The sequence below is a fragment of the Stenella coeruleoalba genome (assembly GCF_951394435.1).
Source record: "Stenella coeruleoalba genome assembly, chromosome: X".
Classification (NCBI taxonomy): Eukaryota; Metazoa; Chordata; class Mammalia; order Artiodactyla; family Delphinidae; genus Stenella; species Stenella coeruleoalba.
In genome coordinates this window covers 111,237,568-111,264,868 of record NC_137152.1, presented here as the reverse complement: position 1 = coordinate 111,264,868, position 27,301 = coordinate 111,237,568, and positions in this window count along the sequence as shown.

Below are 27,301 nucleotides of genomic sequence, written 5' to 3'. Positions count from 1 at the left end.
TCTGTTGATGGACACTTAGGTTGATTCCATGTCCTAGCTATTGTAAATAGAGCTGCGGTGAACATTGTGGTACATGTCTCTTTTAGAATTATGGTTTTCTCAGGGTATATGCCCAGTAGTGGGATTGCTGGGTCATATGGTAGTTCTATTTTTAGTTTAAGGAACCTCCATGCTGTTCTCCATAGTGGCTGTATCGATTTACATTCCCACCAACAGTGCAAGAGGGTTCCCTTTTCTCCACACCCTCTCCAGCATTTATTGTTTGTAGATTTTTTGATGATGGCCATTCTGACTGGTGTGAGGTGATACCTTATTGTAGTTTTGATTTGCATTTCTCTAATGATTAGTGATGTTGAGGATCCTTTCATGTTTTCGTTGGCAATCTGTATATCTTCTTTGCAAAAATGTCTATTTAGGTCTTCTACCCATTAACATATATATATGGAATCTAAAAAGAAAAATGGTTTTGGAGAACCTAGGGGCAGTACAGAAATAAAGACGCCGATGTAGAGAATGGACTTGAGGACACAGGGAGGGGGATGGGTAAGCTGGGACGAAGTGAGAGAGTGACACTGACATATATACACTATGAAACGTAAAATAGATAGCTAGTGGGAAGCAGCCACATAGCACAGGGAGATCAGCTTGGTGCTTTGTGACCACCTAGAGGGGTGGGATAGGGAGGGTGGGAGGGAGACGCAGAGGGAGGAGATATGGGGGATATATGTATATGTATAGCTGATTCACTTTGTTATAAAGCAGGAACTAAACTAACATACTAGCAGAAACTTCACCATTGTGAAGCAGTTATACTCCAATAAAGATGTTAAAAAATAAATAAATAAAATAAATGGAGGGGGGAACTACAATGAGCTATCCTCTCACACCAGTCAGATTGGCCATCATCAAAAAATCTACAAACAATAAATGCTGGAGAGGGTGTGGAGAAAAGGGAACCCTCTTGCACTGTGGGTGGGAATGTAAATTGATACAGCCACTATGGAGAACAGTATGGAGGTTCCTTAAAAAACTAAAAAACTAAACATAGAACTACCATTTGAGATTTTAATTCCAGATTCTTATGAGTTGCTATTGCCTTAGGCATTAGCAATTATTTAGAATTACCTGAAGTTTTTACCTTTTTGTTTTTGTTGTTCGTCATTGTTTCCTGCAGTGGTGTGATGAAGCCAGCTTGCACTGACTCACAAGAGCCAATTTGTTACCAATTCTTTCAATTCTGTGTTCAGTGACGTCATGTTGGTAGCTTGATGTCAGCCATCATGGGACTATGTATACCACAGAAATCAGCGAACAGTACAAATTGGGGCTCTTCCCCCAGGGAGTCAATTGTTAAACATTTATCAGCACACCACTGGTTTCTTGTATGTCATGTCTTTCCCTTTATTGTGTTACTTTTCAGTTTTAGTACCCCCTTGAGTATTTCAGAGATGGTCTATGCATGGTAAATCTGTGAGTATATATTTGCCCTCATACTTGAATGTCAGTTTGCCTAAGAACAGGACTTACCAAAGAGACTGCTAATTGCCTAACCAAAGTCCAGTTTACCCTTTTTCCTCAGGAACTAAACCTCAATTTTCAGCACAGTACACTGCTTCTTGGAGTAAATACTATATTTTTCAATCTTTTTTCAGCCAAGTGTGGCCACAAGATCAAGTGCTGGCCAATGAAATTATAGTAAATACTGTGTGGGACTCCTAGGAAGCCTCCTTAAAGAGTACTGTCAAAACTGGGAGGAGTGTCCATTTTACTCTTCCTCCCCTTCCTTCATCTGGCTGTTTAGAATATGGGTAAGATGGCTGGAGCCCCAGCAGCTACATTAGACATAAACTGTGGATAGAAGCCATACTTCGAGAATGGTGACAACAGAAAGACAGAAGGAGCCTGAGCACTGATAATTTCATGAAGCTGGGTTGATCTTACATGCCTCAACTTTTCTCTGACAGTTTCCATCTCTTTGCTTTATATTTGGGGAGATTTCTTCCACCTGAGTTTCCAAAAACGAATTCCTTCTTTAGCCACACCCATTCTATTATTCATCCATTTTGCTGAATTTTTTATTTTAGCAGTGAGGTTTTTAATATCTGAAGACACTCTCCTACTCTCTGATTGTAGACTAAATATTGTAATAAGCTCTTATTCTTCCTCTTGTTCAGCTCTGCTCCAAATGGATATTTAATATTCATAGATTGAGTAGAATCAAAAGCTTTTGAATTCTGGATCTCAACTTCCAAATTACTCTCTGGTGCTCTATCTCTGTGAGCTCCTTGGGAATAGAGAAAATAGGAGTTGCTGAGTTAGTACTTATGTTAAATTCACTGGTAAAGATTTTTATTGAAGAATCGATTAGCGGAAAAGATACTTAAATATCCATGTCATCCTCCTCTAAATAACTTCAGGTTTGGGGTTTGAGGATGTGAACTGATAAATAGTTATCACCTAATAAAAAACAAATAACCATTCATCATTCTGGCAGAGGAATTGATAAGCTTTTTTTGTAAAGGGCCAGATACTAAATATTTATGGTGTTGCAGGCCATACAGCCTCTGCTGCAATTACTCTGCCACTGTAGTGTGAAAGCAGCCATACACAATACGTAAATAAACGGATGTGTTCCGATAAAACTTTCCTTAAGAACAGTAACATTTGATTTCATATAATTTTCAATTGTCATGAAATATTATTCTTCCTTTTATTTGTTTCAATTATTTAAAAAATGTAAAAACCATTTTAGCTAGCTGGCCGTACAAAATCAGGTAGCAGGCTGGATTTGGTCTGCAAGCCATAGTCTGCTGACCTCTGTTCTAGCTATTATTTTCAATGCCTGTTTTGGCCAGATAAATCCTGCAGTGTTTATAGCTCTCTTCTTCTTTCACCTCAATTTCCCCATCAACTAATGGATGTTTGGGAAGGGATCATAGGTGTTTCCTTTCTGTTATTTCCTTTCTACTCAGCCTCATTTGGGCCAATTTACATGCATATTGAAAGCCTATGGACTGGCCCCAGCATTATTGCTTTACTTTGACTCTGTTTTTCCTACTATTTCATTTTTAACCCAGCAGTGATGTAAGCTACATACATACATGCACATACACACACACACACACAGAGGGAGGTTAAGAGAGATATTGAGGTAACTATTTTTCCTTATTACTATGAGAAATTGGGGTGGCTGGGTCCATCAACATTTTGAATTTTGGTACTCCAGACAATGAATAAAGTCTGTCCCTTTACAAGAAAGGCAGGCAGTATGTCCTAATCCCAGAACTGTGAATTTTAGAGTCAAAAAGGATTAGAATATTCATTCATGCACATCATTCCGTCTGATGGACCTTAACTACTTCTCATGTTGTGCTTCAAACCAGAAACATTTCTCTTCAGAACATGGGTTCTGGTATTTGAGGACTGAGAATTCTAATCCTTCATTGCACTAATTCCCTTAGCCAGCTGGGCTTTACTTTTCTAGTTTTACTTTTCTGAAATAAGGCCAGCCAATTTAATGATAAATAATAATGATGATGATAATAATAAGGGAGCCAACTTCCCTAGCCAGTGTTGTTAAGGAAATGAGGAGAAAGAATGTGAATTTCATGAAAATGTTTGCCAAAGCACATTGTTCCTTTGCACCTCATATCATATTTGCTTAAGAATAAATGATCTGATGTCAATAGTTTTTATTGTCCAAACAACAAGGCATTTGTAAAGGGTTCAGCCTTATTCTCTTTTTGACACATCCTTAGTAGAATAGAATTAAGGTAAATCTGTGAAGAAAGCAGACGCAGTTGCTTCAGGCTGGGCCACATTACTGAGGTCACCATGAGTGCCAGCGTCTGGTCCTCAGTGTAACAAATTCAGTAACTTGATTTTTATGGCATTCACACTGCGGTGATCAGGCTGCAGGGGACTGACTCATGCTAACCAAATTTACAGGGGACTAACTGATTAAACAGGAAGCCAATTGATTAATTTATACTGAAAAATAGAACTGCCAGCTAGCCAGTGCATTCTCTGCCAGAAGAAAAGACAATTTGAAAAACCAAATTAAAGTCCAAAGGTTGTTTGAAGAGCATAGAAATCCGGACAAGAGTTATTAGATGGATTTAAAGTACAGTCACCACGCTATGGCAGCCTGATGAGTTCTGCTTCTCTAATGGAGTGAAAAACCTTTCCAGCAGATCCCAGGATTTATGTTAACTGATTAGGGACCCCTCTCTTACGGCCACTGCTGGAGACACACTGACTATAAGTTACGCTACAGAACTCCTTTTTCAAGTCTCTAAGAAAACTGTGTGATATGAACCATAGCCCAGGACACACAAACAATATTCTGTTGCCACCACCCAATGGACCAAATATTTCTACATCAAAGTCCACTCCTTTCCCTAAACTGTTTTTCCTATAATCTTAGTCTATTCTTTGAAAATTTCCTGCCCCTTCTAGCTCTAATTGAAATTCAGCTCTCCCCTGAGAATGTCCTTTCTCCCGTTGCCTTCTTAGGTGATGGTTTTCTTTTTCTACCAAACTCCCCCATATTACTGAATCTGGAGGTGGCTTAGGTGTCCGTCTTGTTTTCTATTGCCATTTCCAGACAATTCTTCCCTCCAGCAAAACACCTTCATTTTGAATCCTGTGTCATCAGGTCAAACCACTTACAATGCCCACCTTGTTGCAGTCACCCACAGAGCACCGATTCCTCGAATATTTTAGCTCTTGGCACACTGTCACTCTCTCCAATGCTGCATCTGCCTTAATTCCTGGCGATTTCAATAATGCACACAGATAATCCTACCTGAAGCCTGAACTCTTGGTTTCTGGACCTCTTCTTCTCCAGTGACCTTGTCCTCCCCTACCATTTCAGCCACTCACTCTCATGACCAAACCCTAGAGTTAGTCATTACCAGTAACTACACTGCCTCCATGATCTGAATTTTATGCATCCCACTACCCCACCACCACTTCTTATTTTTTCCACTCCTTCCCTCTAGTACCCCATCTCCGGCAATCCTTCAATCCAATTAGGACCTATAATTCATTAATCCTCTCACCTTTTCACTATTTCTTATCCCTCGTAGCCTTCACTTCCTTCAGTACACAGCTTAGATTCCATGGCCAATCACTGTAATTTCTCTCTTGTATATATCTATACCCATGACTCCCTTGCCCTTGTCTTGCTTCATCATACCTATCTGGCAAAGTCTCCACTCTTTTTTTTTTTTTTGGCTGTGTTGTGTCTTTGCTGCTGTGCAGGCTTTCTCTAGTTGCAGCGAGCGGGGGCTACTCTCTGTTGCGGTGCGCCGGCTTCTCATTTTGGTGGCTTCTCTTGTTGCGGAGCACAGGCTCTAGGCACGTGGGCTTCAGTAGTTGTGGCACACGGGCTCAGTAGTTGTGGTGCACGGGCTTAGTTGCTCCGCAGCATGTGGGATCTTCCAGGACCAGGGCTCGAACCTGTGTCCCCTGCATTGGCAGGCGGATTCTTAACCACTGCACCACCAGGGAAGCCCCCTCCGCTCTCTTTTAATCAGATTTTCTGCCTCCTCTAAACCTGCATCTGTGCAGCTAAACATGCCTGGGGAAAATATACCAAATGCCTACTGGTCTCACTGTAATTTCACGACCACTATCCTCAAGTGGACCTTTAATGCTGCTCAGTAATTTTATTACATTTACTCATTCATTCATTCTTCCACTCTTCTATACAAGTAATACCTTACTTTCTTCCCCAACCTCCAGCACCTCCCTCATCCTTCTTCTCAGCTGATGACCTTCTTTAATTCACTAGAAATTAGAAGCAATCAGATGAGATGTTGTTTCCCATACTCTCACCACCAGCTGACCTCCATCTGTGTACACACACTGCCCCCCACCATTACTATAAATGAACTCTCTGTGCTCCTAGTTAAGACCAACTCCCCAACTTGTGCACTCAACCCCAACCCATTTCACCTACTTAAAGACAGGCTTCCACCAATTCACTTTCCTCTCCTACATCATCAATTTTTCCATCTTTACTGGATCAACTCATCAGCATACAAAGATGCAGTTATGTCTCCCATCTTAAAAAATGCTTTTAATTTTATATTGCCCTCCAATTACTACACATTTTTTCAATTCCTCTCCTCCAATTCTCTCTTAAACCCACTGTGATCAGACTTTCATCTCCACCACTTCATTAAAGCTACCCTTGTTAAGGTTACCAATGACCTCCACCTTGATGACTCCAGTGGTCACCTCTCAGTCCCTACTGTATCTGATTTACCAGAAGCATTTGACTCTCTGTACTACTTCTTCCTCCTGGAAATACTTGCTGTGGTTGGCCTCCAGGACTCCATATTCTCCTGGTCCTCTTCCACCTCACTGGCCTCTCCTTCTCAGTCTCCACTGCTGCATCATCCTCACCTCCCTCATTTTTCAGTACTGGAATTCCGTGGCAATCATTCCTTGGGCCTGTTATTCTCTCTCTACACTCACTCCTTTAGTGATCTCATCCAGCCTCATGGCTTTAAATGCCATCTACACGGTGACAACTCCCAAAGTTATATCTTCAGCCTAGATCCCTTTCCTGAATTTCAGACTCATGTATCCAATTTCCTACACTCCAGAGCTCCACTCAGATATATATATTTGACATCTGAAGATCCACATACACAAAAGCAAACTCTTGACATACCTTCTCCACACATGTCTATTGCTGAAACCTGCTCCTCCTGTGGTCTTACTATATCGGTAAACGGCATCTCCACCCTTCCAGTTTTTTCAGGCCCCAAACCTTGGCATCACCTTTGATTCCTCCCTTTCTCAGATACTCACATGCAATTATCAGTAAACTCTCTTGACTCTCCTCCAAAATATAACTAGAATCTAACCTCTTCTCACCACGTCCCTTACTACCACCATGGTCTGAACCACCATCATCTCTTGCCTGGATTATTGCAATACCTTCCTAACTGGTTTTCCTGCAACACTTACCTCATTACAGTTTATTTTCAACACAGCATACAGAGTCGATTTGGTCAAAATGAAAAATTAGATCATGTCCCTCTGCCCAAAACTTCCCCAAAGCTTCCTATCTCCCTCAAAGTCAAAGCCAATGTCCTTGCAATGGCTTATAAGACTCTACATAACCTCATTCACTCTGTTCCAGCAGCCCTGGCTTCTCCGTTCTTTATGCAACATATCAGGCAGCTCCTGCCTTAGGGACTTTGTCCTAACTGTTTTCTCTGCCTAAAGCGGTCTTCTCCCAGGTACCACTGTGGCTCACTCACTCCTCTCTTTCAGGCTTTACATACATGATACATTATTTTATTTTTTTAAATTAATTTATTTATTTTTGGCTGCATTGGGTCTTCATTGCTGCACGCAGGCTTTCTCTAGTTGCAGCAAGCAGGGGCTACTCCTCGTTGCAGTGCACGGGCTTCTCATTGTGGTGGCTTCTCTTGTTGCAGAGCACGGGCTCTAGGCGCGGGCTTCAGTAGGTGTGGCACGTGGGCTCTAGAGTGCAGGCTCAGTAGTTGTGGCGCATGGGCTTAGTTGCTCTGCGGCATGTGGGATGTTCCCAGACCAGGGCTCGAAACTGTGTCCCCTGCAGTGGCAGGTGGATTCTTAACCACTGCACCACCAACACACCACTGGAAGCCCTGATACACTATTTTAAATTGCTCCACACAAACCCAGAATTCTCTATCTTCTTCCCTGCTTTTTAAAAAAAAATTATTAACTGCTTTATTTTTTCTTCATTGCATTTATTTCCATCATACAAACCATATATTCTACTTATTTGTCTTGTTTATTGTCTGTTCCCCACTACCACCACCATCTCCACTAGAATATAAGCTACATGAGGGCAGGGGGTTTTGTCTGTTTCATTCACTTCTGTATCCCCAGAGCCTAGAAGGACACCTAGATCACAGAAAGAACTTAAGAAATATGTTTAAGGCAGGGAGGGAGAATAGACATTTAAAGGGCAAAGGATTTTGGTCTATTTTGTCTCTACGGGAAATTTTCACATGAATTAAATCAGTTTCTTGGGAATACATATATATTTTGTCATAGAAATAATGGTACACAACATTGTTATTAAAAGTAATAGCTCTCTAGGGGCTTCCCTGGTGGCGCAGTGGTTGAGAGTCCGCCTGCCGATGCAGGGACACGGGTTCGTGCCCCAGTCCGGGAAGACCCCACATCCCGCGGAGCGGCTGGGCCCATGAGCCATGGCCACTGAGCCTGTGCGTCCGGAGCCTGTGCTCCGCAACGGGAGAGGCCACAACAGTGAGAGGCCCACGTACTGCAAAAAAAAGAAACACAAAGAAACAAAAAATAATAAAAGTAATAGCTCTCTAAATGCAATACTGTGTCCTATATTGGATCCTGAAACAACAAACGGACATTAGTGGAAATCCTAATAAGGTCTGCAGTTTAGTTAATAGTAATATACCAGTATTGGTTTCTTAATTATGACAAATGTACTATGGTAACGTAAGATGCTAACATTTGGAGAAAAATGGGTAAGGGGATCTGAGAACCCTCTCTGTATTGCCTTTACATTTTTCCTGCAAATTTAAAACTATTCAAAAATGTTTTAAGTTTATTATGTGCATGTGGGCTAGGTAGGATAACGAGCCCCCCAAATTTCTACATCCTCACCCTTGGAACCTGTGAATACGTTAGGTAATGTGGAAAAGGGGAATTAGGTCACGGATGAAATTAAGATTGCTAATAAACTGACCTTTATTTGTGGGGAGAGTATCCTGGATTATCCAGGTGAGTCCAGTGTAATCACAAGAGTCCTCAAAAGTGGAAGAGAAGAGCAGAAGGGAGAGAAAGGAAGATTTACTATCAAAGAATGCTCCAAGAGACACAACATTGCTAGCTATGAAGATGGAGGAAGGAACTAAGAATGCAGGAAGGCTTTAGAAGGTGAAAAAGGCAAGTGAACAGGTTATCTGCTAAAGAGAGAATCAGAAGGGAATACAGCCCTGCTGACACCTTGATTTTAGCCCATTGAGACCCAGTTCAGATTTCTAACCTACAGAAATCGTGAGATTAAAAATTTGTGTTGTTTTAAGACACTGAGTTTGAAGTCATTCGTTATGGCAGGAACAGGAAAGTGAATATACATAATCTGTAGTTATTACTACAACCCAGAAAGGTAGGTATCATCTCCATTTTATAGAATAGAAAACTGAGCTTCACAAAAACTAAGGTCACAGAGCAAGTAAGTCACAGAGCTGGGACTCAAACCACGTTCTGACCCTTAATTTATGCTCTATTATCAACATGCTGCCTCTCTAGTTAGGGTCTAAGGCTTGGCCCACAAATCCCTATTTAACCCATAGGATGGCCCAAATACTGTATGTCCAAAAGTTTAAAAAAAAAAAAATTTGAAAAACAAAAAGTATATTTTAGGGCTTCCCTGGTGGCGCACTGGTTGAGGGTCCGCCTGCCGATGCAGGGGACGCGGGTTCGTGCCCCTGTCCGGGAAGATCCCACTTGCCGCGGAGCGGCTGGGCCCGTGAGCCATGGCTGCTGAGCCTGCGCGTCCGGAGCCTGTGCTCTGCAACGGGAGAGGCCACAGCAATGAGAGCCCCGCGTACCGAAAAAAAAAAAAGTATATTCTAAAAGGGCATATGTAGATACTTTAAAAAATACATATGCACCAGTTCTCTATCATGTTCTAATACCAGCAAATGAAATGTCATATACTTGCGTAAGTAGTGTTTGTTTTTCTTGAAGACTGCTTAAAGTAAGTCAGATTAATTAAGAAAAATAAGGAGGTAGACGAGACTTCTGTGGCGAAGCTGAAGGTGAGTTTGGGCCATTTTCCAGGGCTTTAGAGATTGAGGGCACTGGGGGTTTTTTTGTTTGTTTTGTTAATGTCTAATTTTACTTCAAAGCTTATGGATACGGATGCATCACTAGCGCTGCTCTTACCTAGCCTTGATCACGATTGTTTTCAGCTCACAAAAGAACATTGCTTTCACTCAGAAACAACGAAAAAATTGCCCCAAGCCTCAAAGCAAAATTTCGTAATCCATTTTGTTTACTCTCTCCTAGGTCCTGGGTTTCTCAGTTTGTTTTTGTCTTGGGCTCTGTGGTTTTCTATCTCCGCTTAAGATATGGGTATTTGTGTTTGGAGTTGGCAAAGTACTTTCTTCTCCATTAACTCAGTTTGATTTTGCTATTCTCGAAAACCCTTTGAGGCAGGCAAAATAGGTATTACTATTCACATTTTATAGATAAGTAAATCAAACTCAGAGAGATGGAGCTGGGACGCAAATCCAAGAGAGTCTAAAGTGAGTTCTCTTTCCACCACAACCTGCTACTTCATCCCCAAGTATGGAGCCATGCTCCACTGGAGCCTAGGTTGAGGAAGAGCTGAAAATGAGGAGATGCTGTCCCCATGGAGGAAAATTTTGAGGAAGGAAAAACCAGGAGAACAATGATGCTGTTGTTCCTATAGGGAGTGAGAGAGGGAGAAGAAAAAGACGGTGCTTATGGGATCAGGGGATGAGCGCGTGGGTCAATCATCTATGCCACTGATGGACGGTAGGTGGGGAAGGTGGGGGCCCAAGGCATGGGAAGGAAAGGAGATTCACAGTTGGCAGCATCAGAGGGGAAAGCAGAAGGTAGGGAAGCCATTCATAAGTAATGGATGTTCATAATTTGGGATTCATCTGTAAGGGATGTTTATAATTATAAGCTGGGGATAGACTCCCTGAGGAACTACTGAAGCAAACTACACGCAAGCTCTGTAAACTGTAGATCGGATTCTAACAGATCTCCCTAGTTTCACTTTCTAGCCCATCCTTGCTTCCAAATGCAGACCAAAGGCAGTTCCCCTGGGCACTGGGAAGCAAGGGCCTTTAGGTCTGGAGCCCATATTTACCCTTCAGTCTCAGCCACCCGAAGGCTGACTCAGAGCTGTCTCTGGATTATGTTTGCTGGGATTCCTGAACCAAACATTATTCACCTCTTGGGGCCCCATGCTGGGGTCAGTTAATCAGAGCTGCTCCCAATGGGAATGGTTCTCAACCTTTCGGAGATGTTTAGAGACATCTGCCCCAAGTTTACTAAATTCTCTTCACCTCTGTACTGTCGCCCCACCAATACCCACCCCCTCAATGACAATAAGGTCCCCCAGTACAATTTAGTCCTCAGCTTTCCTGGTAGCAAGAAGCTCATATTTTTGTAGACCTCATTGTATTTTCCAAACAAACATCAGCACATCTTCAACTTTCTATTTTAGTTACTTCTGGCTACTCAACTGAGATTTCCTTTTCGTCTACAATGTTACTGGAGGAGCACTTACAGCATCAGGATCGTGATATGATCTGTTTACTTCTACCTTTATAAAATCTTGTCTGAGAAATAACAGTGATAATCCTTATGCAAAACACTTAGCACAGTGTTTGGTGATTATCGTTACTTCTCAATAACATTTCTTCAATTTCAGGTCACCATACCCAAATCCATAGATTAATTTAGGGTGTTTTCTTCCTGATTATATGTATAAATACGTGAACCTCAAATCATGGGTTACTTCTTATAGAGTTTCCTATAGAACAATTAGCCCGGTCATGGCATGAAGGTTCTCATTACTTCAGTCCCAGAGCTCTCTCCTGTCTCCTGGCTGTCCTGTTCTCTTCCCTTTTGTCTTCATCATCCTTTGTTGTACACTGTAGGCCCCATCTGCTTTGGAGGAACCCCTCTGCATATCACCTATACATTTATGATTCTATCTGTCAAATAATTATTTTGGTTTCAAAATTAAATTTAATATGTGAATTCCAAGAACCGTACAGAACGGCTTCAGTTATCTGAAGGTGGGACTTCCAGCAGCTTTAACCATCTGGAACATGGCCTTAAGCCCAGAAAGAAATGCAAAACGTCTAGGAGCATGGAGGGCAGTAGCCATGCAAAAGCCTCCCTGCAGCCTATGGATTAGAATGGGTGTCAAGTATGAATATTTGTTTCACAAGTGTGACGGTCAGTTTTATGTGTCCACTTGACTAGGCCACAGTCCCCAGTTATTCCATCAACTACTAATCACAGTGTTGCTGTGACAGTATTTTGTAGATGTGGTTAACATCTACAATCAGTTGATTTTACGTAAAGGGAACTACTCTTGATAATCTGGGTGGGCCTCATCTAATCAGCTGGAAGAGCAAAACTGAAGGTTCCCTGAGAAACAAGAAATCCTGCTTGTGGACTGTAGTGTCAGCTCCTGCCCAAGAGTTTCCAGCCTGCCCTTCCTGATGGCCTGCCCTACAGATTTCAGACTTGCCTAGCCAGCCTCCATAATCATGTAAGCCAATTCATATATATATATATACATATTCACATATATAAAATATATGTTATATATAATATATAAACACACACATACATTCATTTGAAAATACATTAAAAGGGAGACAAGGAGGGGGATGTTTGAAGCTGACACACTAACAAGTGAAGTTAATAGGAAGAAAGAAGACGCCAGAATCATCAAATCATCATGAAAAAGGTTAACTTATGTTCAGCATAGTAAAAACATAAATATGGGATACAATGCTTAAAGGAGCTTTCAAAATTCTGTCTGGGTTGACTATGAAAAATATGTCTTCTACGTTAAATGAAAGCCCAAGTTTAAAAACTTGAATCATTCTGATTTTGTAGGCTAAGTAAATGATTTTGTTCTTTATTCTAAGAGAAATGGTATGCCATTGAAGGATTTTGTGCAAGGGATAGCATGATCATATTTGTGTATCAATGTAATCACTCTGCCTTCTGGGTGGATATCAAACTAGAGGGAGATAAAATGGAAGTGGAGAGACCAATTAAGAAACTTGCAAGCACAGAGAACTATATTCAATATCCTATGATAAACCAAAATGGAAAAGAATATTTAAAAAATGAATGTGTATATATATTTATGCATATATATATGTATAACTGAATCACTTTGCTGTACAGCAGAAATTGACACATTGTAAATCAAGTCTACTTCAATAAAAAATATTGATAAAATAGAAAAACTAAATAAATTAGATTCAAACCCCCAAAATAAAAAAATAAAACCTTAAAAAAATTTTTTTAAATAAAAATCACTCAAAAGAAAAAGAACTTGCAATGGTCCAGATCAGGTGAGAAAAGATGGTGGCTGGAACTAGAACTGTGGCAATGGCAATAAAGAGAAGTGGGCAGATATGGCTATATTTTGCAGGTTGAATTGATGGTTGGGACTTCCTGAGGGACTGGCTATGAGGCTGAAACGGTGGGATGTGTCACTGATGACTGCTAGGTTTCTGGCTAATAGAACAAGATAGATGAAGGTGTCATGAGCTGACAAAGAGAACACTGGAAGGCGGCCAGGTTTGGTTGAAGGGGATGATAGAGAAGGAGAGAGAGAGAAAGAAAAGCATAAATTCTTTTGAAGACCTGTTTCATTGAAAGTTCTGGGAACCATCTAAGAGGAGATGTCAAGCTGGCAGCTAGATGTATAGGTCTGGATCTCAGAGCAAAGGTCTGGTCTGAAGATACAAACATGTGAGTCATCTGCCTATGGGTGGTAATTGAAACAGAGGCTGTAAATGAAATTACCTAAGGAGAGAGTATAGGGTAAGAAGAGATGAATAGCCTAGGACTGGGCACTGAGGAGCTTCAATGTTTAACAGCTGGATACATATGCCTGCTCATGATATAGGCTCAATAAATGTTTATTGAACTACCCTTATGAAAAAGGTAGTGATGCACCTGTTGTTGATGACTGCGCCTATAGAGAGCCCAAACACACATCTTTAAATGTCATAGTAGATTCCGGCCTGAAATAGCCTCCACCCACTTGGCACCAATCCAGCCTTTCCCACAGAGATCTGGGAGATCGCTGCTAGATCTGTTTCTCACTTGCTTTCTTCTGTAGCCCAAGATACAGTCCACGCAGGCTAGTTTACTCGTGTACTTTCTTTACACCCTTCCAAACTCTACCTTGTACCAAATGGAATTAGATAGCTAGAGTCCTAGTCCTGGTATTATGATTTAAAATAACTTTAGTTTTTTTAAAAGAAAAACACACAATATACATTTTATAAAACACCCATTGGCATTTTATGAAATTACTTTGACCACATCTCCATGACTTAATCAAATATTTACTGAATGCCTACTCTTTACACAGCCCCGTGTGGAATAGGAGAAAAGCAAAAGATATAATCTCTACCTTTGAAGAACTTTCAGTCTATTTAGAGAAACAAGAGTAACACTTGTGACACGTGCAGAAAGAAATAAAAAAGACCACATGAATCAAGTGTATATGGCAAAGCACAGGGCACTAAGGTCTATCAGAGTTCAAAGCAAAGAGCTCTAATTTACACTCGCAGAATAAGGCCTCAGAGAGACTTGATGGAGTTGTGCTGCTCTCACAGCACCACTATTCTTGCTCGTAGGAGGAACTGGACAGAAAACATATTTGACAAGCATATCTCTAGGGGAGAAGGTTGCACAACCACCTGCAGAAACCAATTCAATCTCACATAATAGAATTTGAACTTCTTTTAAATGATTTAGGCCACTTGAGAGTTTTACAAGTCAGTTCCCAAATTAATTTAGCATTTATCTTCCAGACAGGCTATTACAGCTAACAATAAACTCCCGTTAAAGGAATTCAGATGAATGTGGCTGAGGAAAGGAGTTCCTCATTTCTCACCCCCCTTAACTTTCCTGCAGCAGTTGACACTGTTGACCCGCCACGCACGCTCCCCACTCTACCCAGCAACACACTCTTCTGGTTCCCTTCCGACCTCTCTGACGGCTAAGCCTGCAGCCCAGGATCGGGCACACAGTAGGCACTCAATATTTCTGAATGATCGAATGCTTCTTAGTCTCTTCTCCACTGACTCTTCTGCTTTCATCTAAGTTTCCATTTCTGGCTGTCTTCTCTTCTACTATACCTGCTCCTCATGAGTGATCCCACCCACTCCCACGGCTTCAGCTGCCACCTGTACTCTGACGACATCCCAATTGCATATCTCTATCTGTCCTCTAAGCCCCATCTTTCAACTGCCTATAGGAACTCTCCCAGGTGCGTTGCAGGCAATTCAAGGTCAATGTGTCCAAAGCTGAACTCATTATCTTTCTCCTTAAAGTTATATTCATTCCTGTTATGAGCGTAGGTTTACAGACCCACTATCCCTTCTGTCACTAGGGCTAAAACCTTCAAAAGCATCTTCAACCCCACACACACGCCCACCCCCAATGTCTAATCCTTGCCAGCTCCTATCAGTTTTCCCCCCATGTTATCTCTGGTAACTGTCTCTTCCTCATCATCCTCACTACCATGGCACCTTCACTGTTTAGTGCCTGGATTCTTGTCACTACTACCTCACTAGTATTCCCTACAACAATTCAACTCTCTAATTTATTTTTCACACTGTTATCAAAATATAACCGAAATCATGTCCCTCTCTCCGAAAATCGTTCTTTATTCTTATAAATCACTTTTTGGCTTCTATAGTTCTTTCATAAACTCTGTATCATTAAGAATGATTTTGGATGCAGGTAACAGAAACGCCAACTAACTTGTACAAATAGAGGGCTATTTTTCTCACATAAGACTAAGTCCAGAGGTAGGTGGTTGTTGGCATACGCTTATTGGTACCATCAAGGGCTCAGACTCTCTTCTGGTAGCTCTGCACTGCCATCCATCCTTAACATGTCGGCTTTTCATCTTCATTGCTGCCAGTAAATCAGCTACAAGATGGCTGTTAGAGCCCCAGGTATCAGGTCTGCATTCAAGGCAGAAACTAGGGTGAAGCAGACAGCATTGGCAATGTCTATATATTTTCTTCAGGAAAGAAAAACTCTGCTAGATGCCCCTCAGCGGCCTTTTGTTTATGTATCATTAGCCATAAGAATATTACTGTCACGTGGCCACCTTGAGCTCCAAGGGAGACTAACCATGTATTCGGTTTTGCAAGCCTCTGTTGCAGATGCAGGCAAGGGGGACTGGGACTGGGAATAGATGTTGGGTTATTCGACCCACAGTGTCTGCCAAGTTCCCCTTTCATGTGATCAATACTAAAGCCTTATAAGTAGGATAATTATCTTCGTTTGCAGGTTAAGGAAATGTAGGTCCTGAGAGGTTAGGTGATTTGCCTAAGGTCACAGCTAGTTGGTGGCAGAGCCATCGATACTACTTGATGATTCCTACTGAGAGTTTTACCATGCACGGCTGTGTGAAATGAACTCTTATCTCAGAGAATAGTCTAAGCTCCACAGTACTGAAAGTCCTCAGGAATCTGACCCCAGGCTGCCTTTCCAGATTCATCTCTCATAACACCCCTCCACACTCCTTATGCACTATCCGAATTCTTGGTTGCTCCTTGATCGCGGCAGATAACTGCAGGCTGCCATTCCTTTGCATGTGCTGATCCCTCAACTTGGAATGACCGTCCTTTTCTATCCTTGCCCCTAACGACACTCTGAGGCTTTGTTTATTGAATTGAATTCTTATGCATACCTCAAGATCCTGGTTAAATTCTGCTTCCCAGCTTAAGCATTCTTTAACTACAGAAAACATTTTTAAATAAAGGAATTCCAAAATTGCTATTTAAATTTTTAGATGTTCCTTGTGAAAGCTAACATTCCAGCAAAGTTTGCTTTAAACTTCTCATAAAATTGGAGCTGGATCTCCAGGGAGAAGACTTGACCACTGAATGTAAGCAAAGCACAGTCAAGAATGCCACAAATCTTCTAAACAGTCTTATTTATGTTCTGATAGAAGGTAGCAGAATATCAACAACCCCAAATATTATCAGTTCCCCTAAATTAGTTGCAAAATGAAAATAGTAAAATAGAAATAGAAGGAAACCTCTAGCCATGGACTTCCCAGCCCCTTCTGACCACACAGAGTGTTCCCACTCTAGGAAGAGCCAATCTTATAGCCTAGCAGCTTGCAAAGTTTTTCATCAGCCTCAAGGTACCATAAGACTTCCAAAGACTCTCATCTAAGTCCTAACACTTTCTCCTGCTTTCTATATCACTGATTGGCCTTTTCCCAGACATAGCTGGCCAATAGCACATGATTATTTCAACAATGCTGTTGAAGGGAAGAAGGTAGCAGCACATAAAACCGAACACTGGAATCCCCAGGCCACGTTCAGCATTGAGTGAGTGACCACATAGCTGCTGACACAGGCAGCCAGTAAGGGTCTCATGATCATAAGGAAGCCAGGAGATTGTACCTGTACTAATTGTATTCCCAGTTTTTCATTCAATTAATAATTGATACATTTTCGCAGTAAGTGTATTTTACTACAAAATATGTTGTCCTGATGTTTCTAGGACTACAGTGGCTGCTCCAAAGAGCAGGGGGATTCCAGCGTTCCAGGTCACAGCAACAGTAAGGATCAGACAGCCAGCTTAACTCAGTGCACTTGGAGGACTTCCTGTCTTAGGGGAAATGTGTGAATGTTTAGTGTGTTCCTTTCAGCTTTGTAATCCTCTTCCGGGAGAGTGGAAAGAAGCCAGAATCAATAGTCATAAAACCTCAGTTCCAGTCCTGGCTCAGTGTGAGCTCATTCCTACCTATGTTTTTACTGGCAAGTCTGTGTGCCGCAATTTTCATATCTTTAAAATGAAAATGATGACACAACTCATTGTATTGCACTTCACTTTACTGCACTTTGCAGATATTGCATTATTTACAAATTGAAGGCTTGTGACGACCCTGCATTGTCAGATAACGGTTAGTATTTTTTTAGCAATAAAGTATTTTGAATTAAGTTATGTAGACTTTTTTAGACATAATACTATTGCACATTTACTAGACTACAGGATAATGTAAACAGAACTTCTATATGTACTGGGAAACCAAAAAAAATTCATGTGACTTACTTTATCGTGATATTCGCTTTATTGCAGTCTTCTGAAACGGAACCTGCAATATCTCCAAGGTCTGCCTGTAGACAAATAGGTTATGCAATGTGATAAGCTCTCTCTTTATAAGTCACAAAATCTAAGAGATTCACCCACTCTTTCCCTCTTTCCCCTGACCTGGTTTTCCCTTGTTTTCCATCTCCACTGAGATTACAAAGTATAAAACCTAACCAAAAGGGTATGTTGTATTTAAGAAAAAGTGAATAGTTTACTTGCAGGAGAAGGGGGTGAAAAGCACGAGTGGAGGGCATGAGAAACAAGGCTCCAATAGAGAAGCCAAATTATAAGCTTGGAGGGCCATGCTAAGAAGTTTAAATATTATCTTGTCAAAAATGAGAAGCCATTGAGAAGTTTTGAGCAGAACGGTACTGAACTCCTATCCGTGTGTTTAGAAAGATCACTCTTACAGCAGTGTTGCGGGGTGCGGTGAGCTGGGGGAAAGAGACAGAGAACAGTTAGGAACAGCTGGGAAGCTATTCGCTGATCTCATATAAACTTAAGATAGTGGTAGTTATTGTGGAGAAAAGACAAATTTGGGTGGTATTTAGGAAGAATGGAGAGCACTTGATGTCTGATTCAATGTGGGGGGACGTGAAGGGGGAGGAGTGAAGGATTCTAACTTAGACAACTGGGTGAATTATAGAATCATTAACAAGAGAGGGGATACAAAATGTTTGAGAGAACATAATTTTGTTTGGGATACGTTGAGCTCAAAGTGCTCACAGCCCATCCATCTAGAGAAGCCTAGAAAAGTCTTCAAATAGGTATTTACAGGTTGAAGAGAAGGGGCAAGAGATCTGGGTTGGATTTAATTATGGGTACCTAGAGATGGTAACTGAAGCCATAATAGCAGCTGAGACAGCTTAAAGAGAGAACACAGAGTGAGAAAATGGTGTCAGTGTAAGCCCTGAGCAACAAGAGTTTCCAAGGAGCAGAGGAGGAAGAACACACAGAGAAGACTGACACAGAGGGACCAGGAAGGATGTTCAGTAGATAAGATTTTAAGAAGCAGGGAACGTTCAAAAGCATCAAATACCTATCCAGCCAAGAGTGTGGGTAGGATAAGAATGGAGAAAAGACTATTGGGGTTAGCAATTAAATAGTTAGCAATTAAATAGTGTCTGGTCATGGCCAGGTCTAAGACAATTTCAGGTGATGGGGAGAGAGCTGAAAAGTGACTGGAAGGCAATTATGAAGATATAGCAATGACGAAATACTCTTAGAAAGCTTGGTGAAAGCACTGAGCAGGGAGGTAGTTGTAAGAATAAAATGAGTCCAAGTGAGATAGTGTATAAGAAAGTTCTGTAAAACAAATTCACAGGACAGTTATTATTCCGTTAAGCAAGGGCTATTCTCCAGAAAAGGAAACATGCACTCCCACCAGCAAGTGAATGAGTCATTAGGTAAAGAAACCGGGGTTCCTATTATTATTCCCGTTTTCATGGAAATGGCAGCACTGTCCATTCATATATGTTTTCAGGGATCTCATTAAGAAATTACTCCCTCAGGTGGATCTGGCAGCTTCCTTTGATACCCAGAGCGGCAGAAGGCAACAAGGTATTGCATTAAGCAAAAGGCCACGAGCTTGCCACTGTCTTTTAAGGTAGGAGACAGGTTCTACCTATGTAAAGACCAATCAAGGGGCTTTGATGACTTATGCACTGAATTGATCCTGATTTGGTACTGTGTTGACCCAGCCTGGGTCTTCCAATCAACCGCCAAGTCCTTGTATCAAACCTCACATCACACACACTTTAGTAGTGAGAGGGAGAAAAGAGAACTGGCCTCACCCAGCCTGAGTATTCTCAGGGACAAAGCTTGGAGGGAGAGAGGGAGGGAGGGAGGGAAAAAGAGAGAGAGAGAGAGAGAAAGAGAAATTGACTTGTTATTGCATAAAAATATCAGGCTATGGGGAACTATATTCAGTATCTTATAATAAACCATAATGGAAAATAATATAAAAAAGAATATATATACTTCAATTTAAAAATTAAAATACAAAATATCAGGCTATGGGCAAGTAGGAATGTTAACAGAGTGGAAATTATGACCCGTGACACTGGTTTTCTGCTATTCCAGTATCATCTGAAATAAGGAAGAAGAATTACTTTGGCAACAACAATAATTTTTTTTTTTTTTTTACAATTGACAGAATTGTAAAAAATTCACATCCATTCTGTCATTTGATCCTAACAATCTGACAAGGTAGGTTACGCAGTGACTATAGTCCCCTTTTGCAGCTGCAGTAACTAAAGGTCAGAGGGCTATAAGTGATTTCTCCACATGGCACAAACAGTAAGTAGCAGAGCCAGGGTTCTGCCCCAGGTCTCCTGACTCTGAGTCCAGCACTCATTCTGCTAACTACACAGCCAGTCTAAACAAACAGCAGCCAAAGGACTCCGTGGCCCCAGCGGCACCGCGGGCACAACACTAAGAAGGTAGAAACAGGTGCTCAAGGATATTTGGGGGCCTGTCTATGAGGTCAGGCTTTTGTTCCTTAGAGTTAACTTTTTCTTCCTGAACTGCAGCTCACTCACTTAAATTCTTGGTGCGTTATGTAAAGATTCTTGTTTGAGTGAGACAGACAGTCTTGCCCGTGCTGTGCCCATGTCTGATTTTCTGAACAACGCTCCTCACTTTGTTAAATCCTCCTAGATTTCTTACTCATCTACCCCCCACATTCATCTGAGAAAAGCCACCACACCTGTGAATCCTACATTCTGAAATTGGAATCACAATTTGGATTTATTTCCATGTCTATTATTACTGTCAGAATATAAGATGAGGGAAAATGGACACATTAGAGAAATGAATTCAGCATAATGAAGGTCATTTTCAATTGTGGCTGCCCATTATACAAGTCTTTGGCTAGCATTACAGACAGATGCCATGCCATAGAATTTGTTTCCTGATATCAACTTAGCTTCTTGGCAGACCAAGGCAGCTCATTAGTAATCTTGGATCTCGTTCTATATTTGTGAGTCAACGCTAGATATTGGATAGTAGGTGAACTAGGCTTTGTGCCATTAAAATCCACAATGACATTTCCATGCAAATCCTGATTACTGAGAGGGCAGTGCCCCTTCTTAAGACCCAAGTCTGTTTTACCCTGAATTAGTAACCCTAGTGTAGGGTTAGCTAGGGAAAAAAGAAGGAAACGGAGCAGAATATGGAAGAGGCAGAGGAATAGGAGAAGGAGCCAGATCTCAGTTTTAGTTTAAGAGTAACAGTTGTGGGGCTTCCCTGGTGGTGCAGTGGTTAAGAATCCGCCTGCCAATGCAGGGGACACGGGTTCGAGTCCTGGTCCGGGATGATCCCACATGCCACGGAGCAACTAAGCCCGTGCGCCACAACTACTGAGCCTGCACTCTAGAGCCCATGAGCCACAACTACTGAGCCCATGTGCCACAACTACTGAAGCCCACGTGCCTGGAGCCTGTGCTCCGCAACAAGAGAAGCCACCGTAATGAGAAGCCTGCGCACCGCAACGAAGAGTAGCCCCTGCTCACTGCAACTGGAGAGAGGCCGCGCACAGCAGCGAAGACCCAATGCAGCCAAAAATAAATAAATTTAAAAAAAAAGAGTAACAGTTGCAAAGAACATTTTTTAAATGACCTAAAACAAGCTACAGAATAATTTTCAGGTTATTCCTATAAAGGTCTGGTGTGGCATTGTTTTGTATGTGTGTACAGGAATGGTGATCAATTTCATTTTGCTTAGTTTATGTCCTAGGGTTCTTTTTCTAATAAGCTAAGTTTTTATTCTCTGGGAGTTGACTCCTACAAAGTGAAGCAAAATTAGAAATTCCAAGAGGTTCTTCCTCTGACAACCAGTCTCCCCATTTCTAGTCTTTTCCCCCATCAAGTCTATCATGCACATTTCTGCCAGTGATCTGCCCAAGAACAAATCGCACCATGGTACTCTTCTGCTTAAACGCTTCAGTGGCTCCACTCACTCCTACCCACCCTATCCTTTAGCCACACCAAATTATAAGCCATTCTGAACATACACTCTTATTCAGTGACTAGTACATCTATGAGTCTGTACTCTTTGAGTTTTCAATAACAGAAACTCAACTTGGACAAGTTTAGACAAAAAAGGAAAATTACTGAAAGTGTACTGGGATAAAGCTGAGGGAAGGGCAGGGATGCAGCTGGATCTCAGGAAAAAAATGAACCTAGGAAAACACCGTCTCTCTCTCTCGCTCTCTCTCTCTCTCTCTCTCTCTCACTTCCACTCCTGTGCTATCTCTCACCCCAGCTTCTGCCTTAACTTCAGCTTCATTCTCTCTCGTTGCACACTGGCATCCTTTATATGATGAAAACTATAACCAGGAACATGTCCTGAGTTTTACCTGTTACTACATCCACCAACAGATACTGAATCTATCGATTCTACTTTAAAATACCTTAGGGAAGAATTCAATCTACCCGGTTGAGAGACTTGGTATAATCATGTGGTTGGGGAGAGAGCAGACAGCTCCCAGGGAGAGGGAAGGCTGTTGTACAGATATGCCATAAACGCCCGCTACATTATATCTGCTCCCGGCCTTACCCTCATCTCTGCTTGTTGTGGTTGTTCTACTTTGGCCTACATTCTCCTCTCATTTCTCTAAACTTCTATAGAGCATGTTAATATCAACCATCTGATCCTTGGTTAGAACACTGTCTTCCTTTTTTGCTTGACTATTTCACAGGGTTATTACTTTGTATGCCAATGACATTGTAAGTGACTCGGGGGACAGGGACATAACTTGTAATTCTTTAGAGTCCTGCCACTGTTTCTACAACTGTTCTAATACATAGAAATTGCTCACATGCTTCCTGAGTTTAACTGAACATTTATTAGATTTCCATGGCAGAGAAGCTTAGATCCTAAACAGAAATAATTCATCTACCTACTCCTAGCTCTAGCCACTCAATGGAGAGAATGACATTTTATTTCATTCCTTCCATCCATTCATCCATCCATCCATTCACTGGAAAACATTTAATGAATTATTACTCTATTTCAGTTTCTGTGTTAAGTGCTGAGGATACAGAGATTAATTAGATAAGGTATCTGCCCTGGAGGGCACAGTCTGGCCAGAAAACAGACATGGAGACAAATAAATCATCAGCACACCAGCTAATGAGTGTATAACGAGAGTAGAGTACAGAGTGCTGAAGGAGCCCAGAGGAGGTGATTACAGGAGGGTCTCTGGTATTGGGATTAGAACTCCTAAGAAACAACTTCATATCTCATTGATCACAGTCTACATAAGATCATTCACCTTTGACAGTTTCCTTACAAGCCTGTGAGACTCCAAAACAAGTGAAAGAAACCAAGAGAAGCAATTTTCTCTTTTCCAAATTCTTTCCTCAGGAGTAGGATTCAGTGTCCTGACTTCTTTCTTATTAGCTCCTTGTGGGTATGTCCCACTCTCCCCTTCCAACATGGCCTTGTCTGATGGAGCAAGATAACCAGGAAATCAGGCACTCAGGTGAAAGGATCTAACAACTGGGACATTCTGCCAAATTATTCCTCTTTGGATGAGCTCCTGTTTTAAATTTTACTGGCTATTGTTTCGGATGATGTGTAAACACCCAGAATATTTCCTCTGTGAAACTACTTTGCAGAGGTAAAACTGTACTCTGATATGCAGGTCTGACTTCACTGAGATGTCAAATAGATTTTACTTCACAGCTGTTATAAGGAACCTGATGGTGGAAGAAGACATGTGGAAGGTCAGGCAGTTTGGAGTGCCGCTGCCCTTTCCACGTTCCTGATTTGGGACCAGCAGTTTTGTAAATGTCAGTTCACCATAGACTCTGGCTATGCAAAACCTCTTTGTTTACCAACTACTAAACATGCAGAAAACTACCCTTTGAAGGTTCCAAATGTGATGGGAGAGCAACCAGGTCAGCAATGCGGCGAGAACAGAAGAGAACCAAGCAGCCTTCAGCACAGGTCCAGAGAAACAAGGAGGGTTTCTACTAACCATCTGGCAGTTTTAGAAATTTATGTTCTCATCACAGATGTTGCTTCAGAATCCAGCCACACCTTCACCATGCCAACACCGCCACACAGCTGTTCTTGGGAACTGGACAGACAAATCGCACTAATGATGTGACCAGCTGCGATCTTAACTCTCAATGGGCATGAAACCACTTTCAAGGAATTTCTTGATACTAAGCTTGGGGTCTTCCTACTCTACCTAAGATACCGGGAGAGGTACCACCACCTGTGCTGGAGCAAGCAAGGCAAGGTTTGACCCCGAGCATGGCAGCTAACTGCAACATTCAAAGGAGGCTGCATTGGGTACTTCACCTGCTCACCAGCATTTAGTGGAGAGAACGAAATATGTGAATCCAACAGAGCCTTCAGATCTACCCTGTGTGGCTTGTCAGTACACACACAAAATAAAATTGCAATTAGCCATCATGCTGTATTTGCTATAACAGTGGTTTGGCACCCAAGCATTTAAAATTGCACTAGATCAACGAACTTTTCCTTGCCACTGACCTCAGTTGTTAGGGAAGCTCACTCCTGGGTACTTTCTCAATAGACTCTTGGGGGTGGTTTTTTTCCTCTTATTTAAGGCAGATCTTGGAGACTTAGTTTGCTAAGTTCTTATTCCAGAATCCTTCTGGTCTTCCCATCTTCTGATACATGTAACTTATTCCTCACTTTTTTAAGGGTTGCTGTTTGCCTTACTTTGGTGTAACTCTTGTATTAAATAAATTCTGCAACAGAGTCCAGGCTACTGTTGGACACAGGAAATTAGAAATCCTGATTCACTTGGTCCAACAAGCTATATAGGAATATATGTTATTCTGATCAATGCACATGACATTTCTCCTCTCTTTTTTATTACAAAGAATTTCATATATACACATACACACACATACACACATACATATATACAGACAGAGACAAAGAGACAGAGAGAGACAGAGACGGAGAGACAGAATAGCACAATGAACCTCTATGTACCTATAACTGGCTTTAACCATTATCAACTGGCCAATCTTATTTTATCTATACCCACATACACCTCACTCTCCTACATTATTTCAAAGTAAATCCTATACATCATATAACCTCATCCATAAATATTTCAGGATATTCTTTTTTTTTCATTTTTTATTCTTTGGGCTGTGTTGGGTCTTCGTTGCCGCGCGTGGGCTTTCTCTAGTTGTGGTGGGCGGGGGCTACTCTTCGTTGTGGTGCGTGGGCTTCTCATTGCGGTGGCTTCTCTTGTTGTGGAGCGCGGGCTTCAGTAGTTGTGGCACGCAGGCTCAGTAGATGTGGCACTCAGGCTCAGTCGTCGTGGCTCACGGGCTCTAGAGTGCAGGCTCAGTAGTTGTGGCGCACGGGCTTAGGTGCTCCGTGGCATGTGGGATCTTCCCGGACCAGGGCTCGAACCTGTGTCCCCTGCACTGGCAGGCGGATTCTTTTTCTTTCTTTTTTTTTTTTTTTTTTTTTTTTTTTTTGTGGTATTCGGGCCTCTCACTGCTGCGGCCTCTCCCGTTGCGGAGCACAGGCTCCGGACGCGCAGGCTCAGCGGCCATGGCTCACGGGCCCAGCCGCTCTGCGGCATGTGGGATCTTCCCGGACCGGGGCACGAACCCGTGTCCCCTGCATCGGCAGGCAGACTCTCCACCACTGCGCCACCAGGGAAGCCCTGGCAGGCGGATTCTTAACCACTGCTCCACCAGGGAAGTCCCTGGATACAGATTCATTTTTAAACAAAATTACAGTACGATTATCACACACAACATCAAATAAAGATATCCTCTCCTCTCTTCTTAAGAACACTCTTAAAACAAGTTCGGCAGAAGACCACCTTGGAGCCTGAAGTGGAACACCATGAGAAGACTGTGTGTGAGTACATGTTAGTCTACTTGGGAACCCCTGGATCTGGACTTGATGGGGCCAGGGACTTGGGGTGTAGCACTAGGTAGATGGAGGCAGCAGCCAGAGACATTGAAATTATCTCTGTTAATACAATCCCATTAATACCCACCCACTTGACAGGGCAGGAGAAATTAGTTATACCACGATATTAAATGGGGTTACTTTAAACCACCAGCTGATCATTTGAAAAAAGTTTTTAAAAAATGTTTCCCTTTCACAGTAAAGGGTTGAGTTTGTTTTGTATCATTTTAAACTGTCCACCTTCACAAAGTATAAAGCACTTTTTTTTTTTACATAGAAACTGGATTATGCATTGTTGAGAAAGGACTAGAATTGGACTCACAATACAGAGTTCTACTCTTAACCTCTGTCACTTGCTATGTGTGACATTAAAGAGGTAACTTAGTGCACTGGATTTTACTTTTTCTCACTTATAAGTGAACCTAATAAAATTAATACACACAGTTGTTTCAAGGATGAAATGAAAAAAAATCATTGCTAGAATGCTATGAAATGTAAGATATTGTATTATTATAATATAGGTAGTTTGCAATAAAATTTGATTAAGCAATTTTTTAAATGGGGTTACTTTAACAAAAATTAGATTACATGTGGAAACTGAAACCCCTCTCATCATCCTGATCTCTTACATGTTCTCTGGTCCCTAGAGAAGCAGGAGTCTTCTTGTGCTGAGCTCCCTGTGGTCCCTGTTACATGTACTGCTGCCAGTGTCATGCTGCCAGGTCTCCCATCCCACCAACGTCTCCAGCCATGTGTCCCTAGCCTAACTGCACTGGGACCCATACTGGTGAGAACCCTCACCTCAGGAACATCCTCAGCATTTCCCCTGAATTACCAAGTATCTGTCAACTTGCCTGTAAAATAACCATTAGTTCTAATGGAGAGATGAGGCAGAAGAACTCTCCTTTTATCTCTGGTTTCCTATTTAAGGGGAACAATCTCCCCTCTGCTACCACAAGTCACCAAGATCCCCTTTCCTCAATTCTCAGTTACAGACCCTGACTCACACTCCCCCTAGTGGCTGGCCCAGTTAACGTCCACCCCCAACCCTCCACTGGGGTTAAAAGCTTTTAATTCACCCCCACCATCCCAGAGAATTCTTCTCTTGCTCCATCATCCCCAGAGTGGATTAACCACGCCCCCCCATAGCACCTGAGCTAACCTCTATCAGTACTTATAACACTGTACTGCCATTCTCTCACCCACTGACTGTGCATCCCTTCAGGGCCAAAAAGTAGGTCTTATTCATCTATGTGAACGCGGGGCCCAAGACAGTGCCTGGTGTACAGTAGATATTCAATGAATGTTACTTGAATCAACGTTGCTGGGAAAGATTTCTGCCTTCTCTTTCTCCACTGTAGCCTCAGCTTTGGGTTAATGGGCTCCTCTAACATATACCTCTAACCCTTGAGAAGCAAAACACACACACACACACACACACACACACACACAC